General features: G+C 41.1%; 1 long non-coding RNA gene across 3 annotated transcripts in view; it reads right to left on the minus strand.

Annotated features, from left to right (window-relative positions):
- LOC148344212 (uncharacterized) overlaps positions 1–8,256 on the minus strand; it is a 106,831-nt gene extending 98,575 nt beyond the window's left edge. Inside the window, exons 1-3 of one of the 3 annotated variants that reach the window (XR_015845585.1) lie at positions 8,090–8,228; positions 2,916–3,006; positions 1,815–2,613 (exon numbers count right to left, since the gene is read on the minus strand). This is a non-coding gene — a long non-coding RNA (uncharacterized LOC148344212). Of the gene's footprint in view, positions 1–1,814; positions 2,614–2,915; positions 3,007–8,089 lie in introns of those variants that run through there. The other 2 variants (XR_015845588.1, XR_015845586.1) reach the window with 2 other exon arrangements.
- Between the last annotated feature and the right edge of the window lie 4,331 nt (positions 8,257–12,587).

Consider the following 12,587-nt stretch of genomic DNA (forward strand, 5'->3'; position numbering starts at 1 on the left):
AGATGGCCCAAAAGTGGGTTGACATTAACATAGTTTTGGATTCCTGGATTCGTGTGTTGCTTCATTGTCAGATGGCTCGTGGAACTAACTCTTATGCCGTAGTTGCTCATTCATCCGGTTTATGGGGGTAAGCTGTACATCTCATTGTTGCACCACAGAATATGATAAATCACAAAATTGTTTATAATCCAGAGCAAGAAAAAAGCCTGAGATGATGATGATGATGATGATGATGATGATGATCATAATGTGTCTGTGGGCGGCCGGCATTATTACTAAGTGACATGTGGAGGACGATCAGATTTGCGCTTGATGTGTCTCTCTGAAGCCTCTTTATGACAGACGACATCCATTGTTGTTAATGATCATGAGGAGTGTAATGGGAGAAAAGTGGAATCGGAATTCTCACAAGGACATTTTGGCTCAACTTGAATGTGCTCAGGCCGCTTCGCAATCATGCAAAAGTGACACATCGTTGTGTGTGTGTATGTGTGGGTGTAGAAACATTGCAGCTAACGCCATTTCCCTCCAATAGAATATTGATGATAATTACAGAGATGTCATGGAGGGGACACGTCTGATATGACATGCATCAACTACAGGGAGAAGACGGGTCGAATTAGTGTTTTCGCCGCGTGTGGTCCTGGATAATTCAGTGAAGGCATGCAGAATTACAGCTTTAGAAACTCTGATAATATCCGATTTGACAAATGGTGCGTGGCAGGCACAATGTGACATTGGCATCCGTACAGTTAAGACGTCGTCTCACAGCTTAAGCCATGCTCTAAATATGAAGTCTTAACTAAATCTCTCATCTTATCTGATAGCAGACACTTTAGGGAAAGTGCTGCGACTATGAGTTTTTCATCCCGACTGTCGCTGAGTCGTTAGGGCCACCTCTCTCAACTTCTGATTCCCGCCATCTGTAGCTTCTCTCCATCCTTATTACTATGGTCCACTGCCCCCCATCTCCTGTGAGGATTAGCTGGCTAAATGTAGGGAGGCACTCAGTAGCATATAAGAGATGGTTGCTCCGCGGATCATAAATTCGCCTGTGATTGAGGGGAGCGAAGCAGGGCCCCTACTGAGCAAGCAGACGCTCCAAGGCACCGCAGCGAGCGCTGTGACTTCAAAGTGCCTTTAAAGTGACCTTGAAAGGGGACTTAGTGTGACAAAGCTTTTGCTGGAACAAGATGATAAGGCTCCAGATTAACCGATGCGACAGCCGAGGATAACGCCACCTCCATCGGAGATACGGGAAATAATCGAAGGCACGAGCTCTCATTCACATTCATGTTGAATGTGTTGAAAGAGGCGGGCCTGGTGGGGTGACGATTGACGTTGGTGAGTCTGCTGAGTGTCGAGGCGTGGGCTCAAGCCCACAGCAGCTCCTCCATGATTGTGTTGATTTGGTTTGTCTTTCATTTTTCTAACATTTCAATAAACAGTTGAAAAGTGCTTCAGCAACCTTTCTCACATGCAAGGAGAGAACATCTGGGCAAATCAAGATACTCTAGGTTCTAAATGGCAATCTGCGCTATAGCAGAAGGAAGCTGTACACTTGAGTCACCGTTAATGGACAATTAAGGTGAAGGTAGGACTTGACAATAGACGGCTTCCTCTACCTAATGCAGAAACACCATTAATGTTCCGCGTTCACCTCGCCTAATGCAAAAGATTGAATGTATATTTATCCCCATTACCAATCAAAACCACTGAAATAAGCAGGGAAGCAAGACAAAAGCGCTATTGATAAGTATTTAATTTCAGAAATGTATAAAAAGTAAACAAGGCACTTTTGAATTATCCCCGAAAAAAAAAAAAAAATTATCTAAAACACAAAATACAAAGTAACAAACACACCAGGACATGAGGACGTAACAACTGACACTAACAGGAACCACAACCATAAGCAAAGATCCAACAAAGGCTGGAAGGAAGCAGGGAACGAAATACAAACTGACCAGACAACATGGGACTTCTCGCGATACAAGCGGTTGAAGGAGCCGATTGGCAGACACAACGGACGGATGGGGAGGACACGAGAACAGGTCAACACAAAACCAAAATGAGAAAGACATGAAACAAAGCACAACCAAACAAGACAAAGCATGAAACAAAACTAAATATAATCTAGACAAAAACACAAATCATGACACAACTAGGGTGGACAACAGGGTGATGATCCCATGATTGTACTGGATCACAAGGAGGAAAACTCGGCTGACGAAATCACAACAACAACCTGAAGCTGTCCCGAGGTCTCATTCAACAAAAAAAAGTACAACCCATCGAAGATTGTTGTAGCTCGAAAGGTGAAAACCCTGACCCCATGTACTGCTATGACCTTAGCAATCAATCTTTTCCTTTGAATCAATCAATTTAATCATTGCTTATGACATCACAAAGTACTCCTCACATGGTTGCAGATGAGTTGAAACTTGCACTTTAGAGAGCAATGACAATAAAAAAGCACAAAGCAGCAATGACACCATCAGCCGTTTCAGGAAAATAAAATATATTTTTATATTTTCGGTGAACAGTAATCCCCTAAAGCTTTGAAGCAGATATCTTAACTTATCTTATCTTCTTCCATTGTTGATCATGTTTTACCTAAGACACAAATAAGACAAATAATCTACAAATAATATTTTTCAGTATGAAAAAAGGCAAGACACAATAATTGATAAAAGATTGACGAATCAGAACTTGGAATATCTAATGCTAAACTTTGACCCCAGACATCATGCTTCAATAAAACAACACTGACTTTACACTAACAACTTGGACTGATTCCAGACATTGTAACATCCTCCACGGAAGTTGCACAATTCTGTGGTTTCTCTCATATCCTTTGCTCCTTTTCATTCTCTGTGGCGCTCAATAGACCCAGATTCTTGGTGTCTTTCACTTACTTGTTGGTGCGACTCGGCCCTCAACTGCAATCCAGCCCGTGAGATGTGACGCCAAACAAGTTCAGAAGAACACAGATGCGTCACGTCTGGGCTTGAAAAAAAAAAAGAAAGAGGAGATTGTTAATCAATAGCATCATTACACTTCATGGAAAACATGGCAATAATCTAACTGCGGTATATTGTAATCAGCCATAGTACAGCTAAATCTCATCTCTTGTTTGCACCATAGATGGAGTGAAGATTAAGAGTGGATGATCTCATACGGCAAACATAATGTTTAGAATATGGTTTACATTATCACAGTCAAACGGGACAGTCCTATGCTAGTAAATGCAGCCCCAGTTAAGTACTTAGACTTACAGCCTCAATATGTCGCAAACATAGGCAGGCCTTCAGATTTAGGTTTCAGGTCGCTAAAGGGCTTTCAGGGATCGCCTGTCTATAGATAGTAATTATATCTGCCTGTAACTATGAGGTTAATGACATAAACCCTTTCTATTAAATGCTTATCGCACATTTATTTACTTATGTGTGATGTGACGTCAGTACGTGCTAGTGTCTTCTGCATTACTAACAAAATATTGTGACAAACTCCCAAAATAGAAACACAAGAGGCATAAGTAGTTGCTCTTGTACTGTCGCCACACGTGCAAATAAAAACAAAAGCACCATATATTTTACATTTTATTTTATACTCATAAAGACTTTGCAAGGACCGGTCTGTGGCCTAAAGGCTGTATATTGCCCTGATATGCTCAAACTTCCCATGAAAGCCAGATTTTCGCCTGATATGCATTAACAGCAATAACGTTAAAAAGTGGGGCAAAGTCAACACTGCAATTTTGCAGCATCGGAGGTAGTGTTAGAGAAGTAATATTACATTTATTCCTCTTTGGTACACATAATTAGATAACTGGCTTGAGCTAGGCCATTATATTACAGTGTGACCTGTTTTCTTGCTAACGCATTGTGTCTTCCTATATGTTTACACGCTTGAACACTTTATCATCATCATCATCATTTAATCAGTTGAAACAAGTTCACTCAATTTCATGTGTTAGGTTATGACACACTCCTGCGTGGGTGTGCCGAAAACAGAATAAAAACATAAACATTTATGGACACATTAGATCTTTGAAAGTTTTGAATCTAATTGAATGGCTTTGAAGTATGGGGTCTCTCAAGGGTCAGTTCTGGCACCCCTTTTGTCCCATATGTGTAAAAAGCAGAGGCAAATAAATGATGTATGTCTCTCGGGACGATTAAGTGATGATCTGAATCCGACTCAAGACCTGGTCAAAGCTTTTTGGCCTCTTTTCCTACCCATTAACAGCTTTAAGGGTGATAAACTGTCGTCTGCAAAACCTTTCAACTGATCAGGATCAATTTCACAAGCATGTCCGTCCCATTCTGGACTCATCTAACAAGTTGCAGCTGTTGCCTCCAAAAAGTGGTTATCTCTGCTGACCAGATGCTACTTCTTTTTTTTATTCACCTCTGATGAAGATGAATAGCGCCCCTTACAAGTGATGCAACAGATATGAGACTCAGCTACAAGCTGTCAGCGAGATGTGAGATGCTGCAGTGATTAGCAAACACACGGGGAAAACAACAAGCCTTCTCCACTAAGAGCCAATGGGATTTGAGCAAATGTAATTTTTGTGTGCACATAATGACTTAGGGGTATGAGAATGAAAAAGCAGCAATATAAAGTGCTTTGTGCGGCTTTAGCATCACTGCACATCAATAAACTACAGCACTGGGAAACAAAGAGCAAAGTCCCCGGGCAAATCTATAAGCAAATGTACAATTATGTATTCAAAACACACTTGTATTTTTGAAATGAGGAAAGAACACTACATTCAGGTGGAGACGGCTTTTCTCGCATACAATGAGCACAATTTGTTTTACTGTGACAGCCTTCACAAGCAGCAAGGCTGCCAGGCAACTTTTACTAGCTCCTCATTAAAGATTGTTCCTTTTGCGTTGGTCTTTTATTGTCGGAGCCAAGCTAAAAAGATGCCCGAGTGAGTTCTCATCGCTCACTCGCCCGTTGTTGGCACCAATGGCGAGCGACGGTTTTTTCAAGAGTACTCGACAACAAAATATTTTTAGAACCAAAGTTTTTCTTGTGCAACACAAAGAGGCGCCTCTTCACCTGGCAGTGTGAAAACACAGCCCAGTGTTTTTGAATTGAATGTCGACTGGTGGTCCGACTTTCCCACATGACGCTGTGGGAAGTCTTAAGAAGATGGACAAAAGAGGCCTACAAATCCCGCATGGATTACCTCATGCCTTTGGGCTCTGAAGTGGCAGTTAGCCTCTCTTCAAAATAAGGAGGAAGTAATGGAAGGAGAAGAGGAAAGCATCCAGAAAGAGAAGAAGGGCAAAGTGTTGAGTGGATGCCACCATAGGAGGTGTGCTTAAGAAAACGCTGTTGATCACTTCAGGCAAGAAAAAGAGAAAAGGAGACGGCCACTGTTTAGTATTCATTTGTGTTTTGATCATTAGGATAAGTATGGCAACTAATCCAGATGAAGGACGACGAGTCAAAACCATCTTCACCTGCTGTGAGCCTTTCATCCATCACTGTTATATTCAAGAAGCTGCTAATCTTTTGGGTTTTATCCCAATTTTGACTCATTTGTAAGTAATTTTAGTGACTTTCACATTGGTGCGCTGTTGAATTTATTAGCAAATCTGAATGATTTTCTCGCGGCTGTCCTCGACAGACAAGGCTGCATTACAGTAAAAAAAAAAAAAAATGTACAGTGGATTCTCAGAACTCAACGACTCAGCAGTCAAAAAGCCTAAAAAGTCACAAATGAATCCATCATCCGTTTGTTTGTTTTTTTTGGCATGCATTTTTTTGGAATGTGGGAGGAAGACGGAGCACCTGAAGAAAAGCCATGCAAGCAGAGGAGAGAAAACGCAAAATCCAAGAGAAAGGCCGTGGTCAAACCTCAGAACTGTGAGGAAGACGTGCTAAGCACTCAACCACAGTGCCGCCCTCCAAGCTATTATTTATAACACTGAATTTAATCACCAAAGGGACTTTTCACTCCTTTATAAATTGATTGTGCTGCAGACATTGCACCACACAGAGAAACAGACCACCACATGCAGAGAGGTAGGGAATGAGAGATGTGAGAGATGAGCTGAGCCGATGCTGAGGTGCGTTACGTTCCTTGCTCAGAGGCAGTTCTGCAGCGTTCAGGGAGCATTAAAGGCAACATTGTGCATCGAATGCTCCCTGATTAAATAGAAGAAAGATACATTTATGACTGTCAGCCCTGCCGATTTGTTTCAGCAGATTGGGGAAGGGCAAAAAAATAAACACATACCACCAAGATAATCGCTCAGTCTAATCTGGAAAAAAAAAACCTTTGTTGACTTTGATCTTAAGGTGGAGAAATTCTCCTCATCCTGTATTTTCTCTTAATTATTGTTGTGAATCGCACTTAGAGCAACCTGAGGAAGACAGTAACTTTTATTCATATAACTGCAAGGTTGATATCACATAAGGACCATTGTGAATAACCTTATATTTTACACTTAATTTATACAAGCAAGGAGCATAAGCAGGTCTTAAAAATATGCTTAAAGTGTTTGGCGTAATTTGTACAATAGCGCTCAGCAATAATTGAAAAAGAAATGTTTACCAACTGTTGCAGATAATTATTTAGGAATGGCTTCATTCTGCAATAATCAATTTCTTTTCATATCGCAGCATTCATGCTTACGATGTATAATTGTAGCGCTGTTTGTAGAGATCCATTAGTGACTTTACATAAAACACATCCATTATTACATTTACATAAATGATAAAAGCAGAACAAATTGCATTTGAAAATGTGTCAATATTTGGATGTTAGAACAGCAAAATAACAGCTAATTACATTTAATGAGATGTAAAAAGTAAATATTGTTCATCAAGTAGTGCAAAAATGAATTAGCCGCCACCAAGCCAGCGTTTGCTATTCATGAATTTAGCTCATTACGTTTCGTTCTGTGGCTCCTTATACTGTATATTCAGTGAAAAACTCACCTACACTTCCATTTTATATTTTATTCATTATGATTTATTTTATTTATTATGATTTGGCGTAAAAAAGCAGAGGTACGAGGAGATGTGAAACATGGGGAAAAAAATAGAAATTCCAGCAGCGGGTTAGTGAATATCCTACGGGGAAGCCTACATATCACATACAGTAGAGGTCTATGTATAAACATCTATGGAGACCAAGCTGCAACGTTCAGAGGTTTGGGCTTTGGAATGCAGCGCCCCACCTTGGTCCTTTCTATTGCACTGCAGAGGAGCTGCCGTGAATGGCAAACTTCAATGAGAGGCCTACCACATCATGCATGATATTTTAATGTTGGTCATGACGGTGGTGCTTGGAAAAAGAAGTATTTATAAGGGGGCACTTGGTGCAAAATAATTTAAGAACTACTATATCCATTATCTTTCAAACACACATTTGTCCGCGTCAACTTTGAGTGCGTGTGCGGACGTTTGTTACACATCAGTTCAGTGATCCCAGGTCCATCCTCTGTGGCAACTGCCATCATGCATGACTATGGAGAAAAATTACTTGACGGGAAGACCAGCACACATTGCAGACCCCCCTCCCCACCCCCTGACTGACGGAGCCAATCAGCCTATCATGGCCGCCGCAGATGGACAGACGCTCATTTACAGGTGCGCTGTGGGAAAGGCGGATGGATTTGATTGATTGACAGGCTGTCATTGAGTCACTGGGGCATTACAAAACCATCGCCTCGCATTACTGTAGGCCAGCAACATCCTGCTTGTGGGTGTGTATGTGTGTTTGTTGTGGAGTGTGTGTGCTGCGTGAAAGAGGGCGGTCAGGCCTGTGCAGATTACACATCCAGTGGGGCGACAGCTCAAGAATCAGGCTGTCAGGTGGGCCTGCCCCCCTTGTTCAAAGGCAGACAGAATTAAACAGCCTATCAGATGATGTCTGGCATACTGCACTGATGTACATGGATGTCTTTCTAACTTGCTTCAGTCGAGAACAGCACACCCTTAAAACTGTAACTATCAGAGCTGCATTCCCAAAACGTTCACCTGTTAGACACACTATTTTCGAATCATTTCATATTGGAAACAGACTTTTTTTAGACCAACATTAGGAAGAAAAAGAAATTACCTACTCAGCACATCAGTTAAGGCAATTCACAAGGTTGAACAGCTCGATTCTCTCACATTACCCACCTGCTTAAAAGCTTCTATCATTTTTGTCACGCTTTCTTTTTTCTTCTTTGCTGTAACAGTACTCATTGAAGGCACTCTTGTTCCTTGACCGCTACTGCCTCCATGTGGCCAAGATGGGAACATCAAAAGCGTGGAAAGGTTATTCGTCATATCCCTCATTGTGTATTCTCGACATCAGCACCCTCATTAGCTTCCACAATGCAAGACTTTTTGGCATGTGAACAGCAGCCATAAAAAATGCAACCTAACATTCATCAATTATAACATGCAAGAAGCTATAAAAGAAGCCAAAGGCGAAACGTGTAACAAATTGAATGTATAATGAGAGCAAAGGGGGATTGGCCTCTACTTCTTTTTGTTGTAATAGAAATAGACTGATGGGGGAACTCCACTGATGCATCGCTTTTCTCATGTGGGTAAAGTGATGACGAGCCTCGTCCCAAACCTGCACCGAGAGTGGCCTAAAGATAAATTACGGTTGTGGAGATGTGGTGAACAAATAAAAAAATTGAATTGACTGAACTATATTGCAATAGAATTTAATTGAACACTTTGATGCCTGAATTTACATAATGGTTTGAGACATATTATGTCCAATGCCGGGCAGAAAGGCAACAATTTTTCATCAGTGCTACTTGGAGGCCACATATGACCACGCACTTCCTAATCAGATGTATGACACTAAATGCCATTCAAAATATGGACAACATATGTGGAAAATACACGCACACAACATGCCACTGAAGAGCGACACTAAATTGCTAAATGGCAAACAAGTGCAAAAACTCATTTTGTGCATTTTTTTTCCCACAAAAATAAATTCACTCAAAATTGTAATACTGTTCAGAGACAGTGTTTGTCCTGTACCGTCATTCCAAATCTGCAAAAAAATGCAGTGTAAAACCCAGAATAAGTGCACATGTTTGCCACCTAGGGGGTGAATGGAGATAATACAATTTAAAACTACAGTCGACCACTCCATACTTGTGGTTCGGCATTTGGATATTGTCAGATTTATTTTTCTCTTTTTTTCAATATATTTTTCTACATTCAGTTCTTAGAGATTAAAAGTTAAATACAACTGAACTGCACTTTGGCAATGACAAATATTTTTTCCACCCATCCCAAATGATTAGTGTACTATCCATTCAAAATGAACACTTCTCCATGGGTCTTTGTAAAATAGTGCTTCAGGTTAACAATGAAACAAAGCGAAAAATGTAATGGACAAGAATTTGCGAGTTGCATACCTGAGTACACTCTGGCTGGGTGGTCTGGTTCGAGTTTCATAAGGGGAGAGGAAGCATGAGGTACAACAGCTTCCTGCATGCGGACCTGACATCGCGGTGACGGAGTGCGTCTGTTACTGATGTGCTGTTAACATGTTCTGCGAGAGTAGTCACGGCTCAGTGCAACCTGCTGCTTCACACCTGTTGTTTCATGTCAAATAAGTACGCTGCACAACACAGGAGGTGTTACACGCTGTGTGGGTGATTACAATGTTCCTTTATAAGGTCGAGTATCGCTGACCAGGAGCTTGATGTCAAGCGGGGACACAATTGATTAGTTGTGAAAAGTAAAGGCCGGGCCAAAATCTACACCGCACGGAACATTGAGCCGGCATGTCTGCTGGCACACGCCACCAGCACATATGTTCTCGCTCTTCTGTTATTTGTCATGTCCAACGCTCTCGCAGGCCCGTCTCATTTGGATTCTTTTGGAAGGCAAGCTGTTTTATCAAGTGTGCAACTCCCCAAATGAGTTTCCCACCTTGGCTTTGGCAGGCAGCGCTTTCCCCCCCTGAGATCTTAATGACCCCACTGCCAGCACTTTGCTGTTTCAGCTAATAAATTGTCTGTCGCACATGTGGGAAGAAACAGATGCATTTCAACCCGAACACTCGACGCGTATGTAAATTGTAAGGGTTTGGGCATAAGTTACACGATAGATGTATTGAAACTGTAACTGGTAGTTTGTCCACTAGGGGGTAGTAATGCAACCTGAGTGAGCTCAAACAGTATGGGACCTTAGAGCAATGGTGGGCAAACTTTTGTGCTCCAGCGGTTTTTAAAAACGGACAAACATGGATGAAAATGAATAAATAAATAAATAAATTCTGCCCCGTGACTGGCTGGCGACCAGTTCAGGGTGTAATGCGCCTTTCGCCCGTAGTCAGCTGGGATAGGCTCCAGCACCCTCCCGCGACCCTGTACAGGATAAGCAGTGTGGATGAAGACATGACATAAATAAATAAATATTTTAATAGTAAAACAATCTTCTTCCATCTTCTCTATTGATTTTATTAGCACTGAATATGCTCGCTCTTGCTTTGCATCACTTTGCATTGTAGTTTCAGTGTATTGATTAGGAAAAGGACATACACTACTGAGCAATTTTAATCTACGAGATCAGCATTAAAAACGGGCTTGCTTACATTATAACTGGAGTGATGACATCGTGGGCTATGGCTTCAAGGAGGTTTTGGGGAGTAAATGCAGATTGCACAGTGGTGACTTTGTCGCTAGAGGGAGACAAAGTCTAAGTTGAAGTCGCTTCAACACAGCAAGGTTTCAGGAACCAAGGGGTCGGTCTTCAGAATCGAAGTAGTAGGAGAAGTAGTCGTACTAGTAGTAGTCTTGGTTGAGGTGGTGGTAGTAGTTATTGTGATGAAGGTGATATGGAAGTGTTTGCAGCAGAAATAGTGTATTAGTTGTATTAACAGTAGCAGTAGTAGTTGCAGCAGCAGTAATAGTAGTAGTTCGGGAGGTGGTAATTGTTGTAAAAGTAGTGTAGTATTGGCAGTAGTAGTTCTAAAGGTAGTAGTACGACGAGTAGTAGTAATAGCAGTAGTAGTAATAGTAGTGGTAGTAGCAGTTATTAGTTTTATAAATGTAAGATGTAGTTTTCATTTTTAAAGATTTTTTAAAAAATGTTTTCATAAATGAAAATGTTTCCTCAATCTTATTTTTTTTTTGTTAAAATAACCTTGTCTTCAACAAATTATTCAATTTTAATTAGACTGGGTAGTACAGCGAGTATGGGGTTACATATACTCATCCAATGCAATTAAATGTGCAGTATTAATTATTCAGTAAGCTGTTGACGTTCCTTTGCATTATTTACCCAGGGGGAGTCATAAAGTATGTGTCTATCTCTGCATAACATCATTTTCCTCAGCTGATGCACTGTGCAGGTTACTTTCCAGGAAATATGAGTCTGTACTCAGAACTTATTTGATGCATGCTGTGCCGTACTCTCCAAAACATGGCTTGTTTTAGAACAACTATAAAACACATTTGTATAGTTTATCACAATCTTTTTATTTCAGAGTAACTTTTTTTCATGCATCTTTAAATTGCTCCCAGAAATGGCTGAGTCATCTTCTTGTACACTGCCAAGTGCCACATGATGTCGCCAAAGTCGTGGCCAAGTAGGAAAGTAGTAATTGGTGCTAAGGTAGTACATTGAAGTCATACACCTAAACCACAGGTGTCAAACTCCAGTCCTTGAGGTTCACAACCCGTAGAAGCTGATCATTTGAATCAGGTTTGTTGTATGGCTAACATGTAAAACATGAGGACTGAAGTTTGACACCTGTGCTCCTTACTGAAAGACAAGCTTCGCAAGTTTGGCAAGAAGCTAAGTTTAGCTTGGTTACGGAGTGTCTTTGACACATGTGCATGTACACGCATGTGCTTTTTTTAATTAAATCAAATCACCTGTTAGCAATTTATATGGAAGGGTAATGTTGTAAGATGAGTTTGAAATGCAATTAAATTGTTCGGGATCACAGCCTAAACTATGAGCGATGGTAATTTTAGGCGGGGGAGCATCAATGCTGTTTTTGTTTTCTCGCTATTTGCAGTGGGGCTCAGTCGATAACACCCACATTTAGTGGTGCTTCACTCTACAATATTTAATATTCTGTTCAAATGACTCATGAGACTCTGCTTTTTACGGATTGTTTATTATCGATTCTCTTATGTAGCCGGATTAAGTCACTTGCTTAGAAAACAGCCAGCTACAGATGGAGTAGCATTCAATTCAACGCAATCACAACGATGATATTGATAAATCAATATCACTTGCTGAAAAGTATCTTATCTTTTTTTAAAGCAGAATTTTGGATACAGCTCTTGCAATGGATCTTATCAGATAGCGCTTAGTGTAGTGCACGCGCGAGTAACGAGAAGCATTGTGAATTTCTCTGCAGCATTATGATTTGATTCTCAGCAAAGGCTTGGTCTGCTGATTACATTTGCACCTCTGTGCAATATTGCAAGCTGCCCAGAGCAGGAAATGTCAGCTGTTTGCACAGGAAGACCCTCCACTGGCCTCGCCCACGGCTTGGCAGCTCGCCACAGATCAACACTTCGTCTTTAAGGGAGGGTGGAGGGTTCTGGGAAAGTGTGTGACAACGGCAAAACATATTG

This window comes from Idiotropiscis lumnitzeri, chromosome 1 (genome assembly GCF_059441095.1).
Source record: "Idiotropiscis lumnitzeri isolate Australia: NSW breed Sydney's pygmy pipehorse chromosome 1, RoL_Ilum_1.0, whole genome shotgun sequence".
Taxonomy (NCBI): Eukaryota; Metazoa; Chordata; class Actinopteri; order Syngnathiformes; family Syngnathidae; genus Idiotropiscis; species Idiotropiscis lumnitzeri.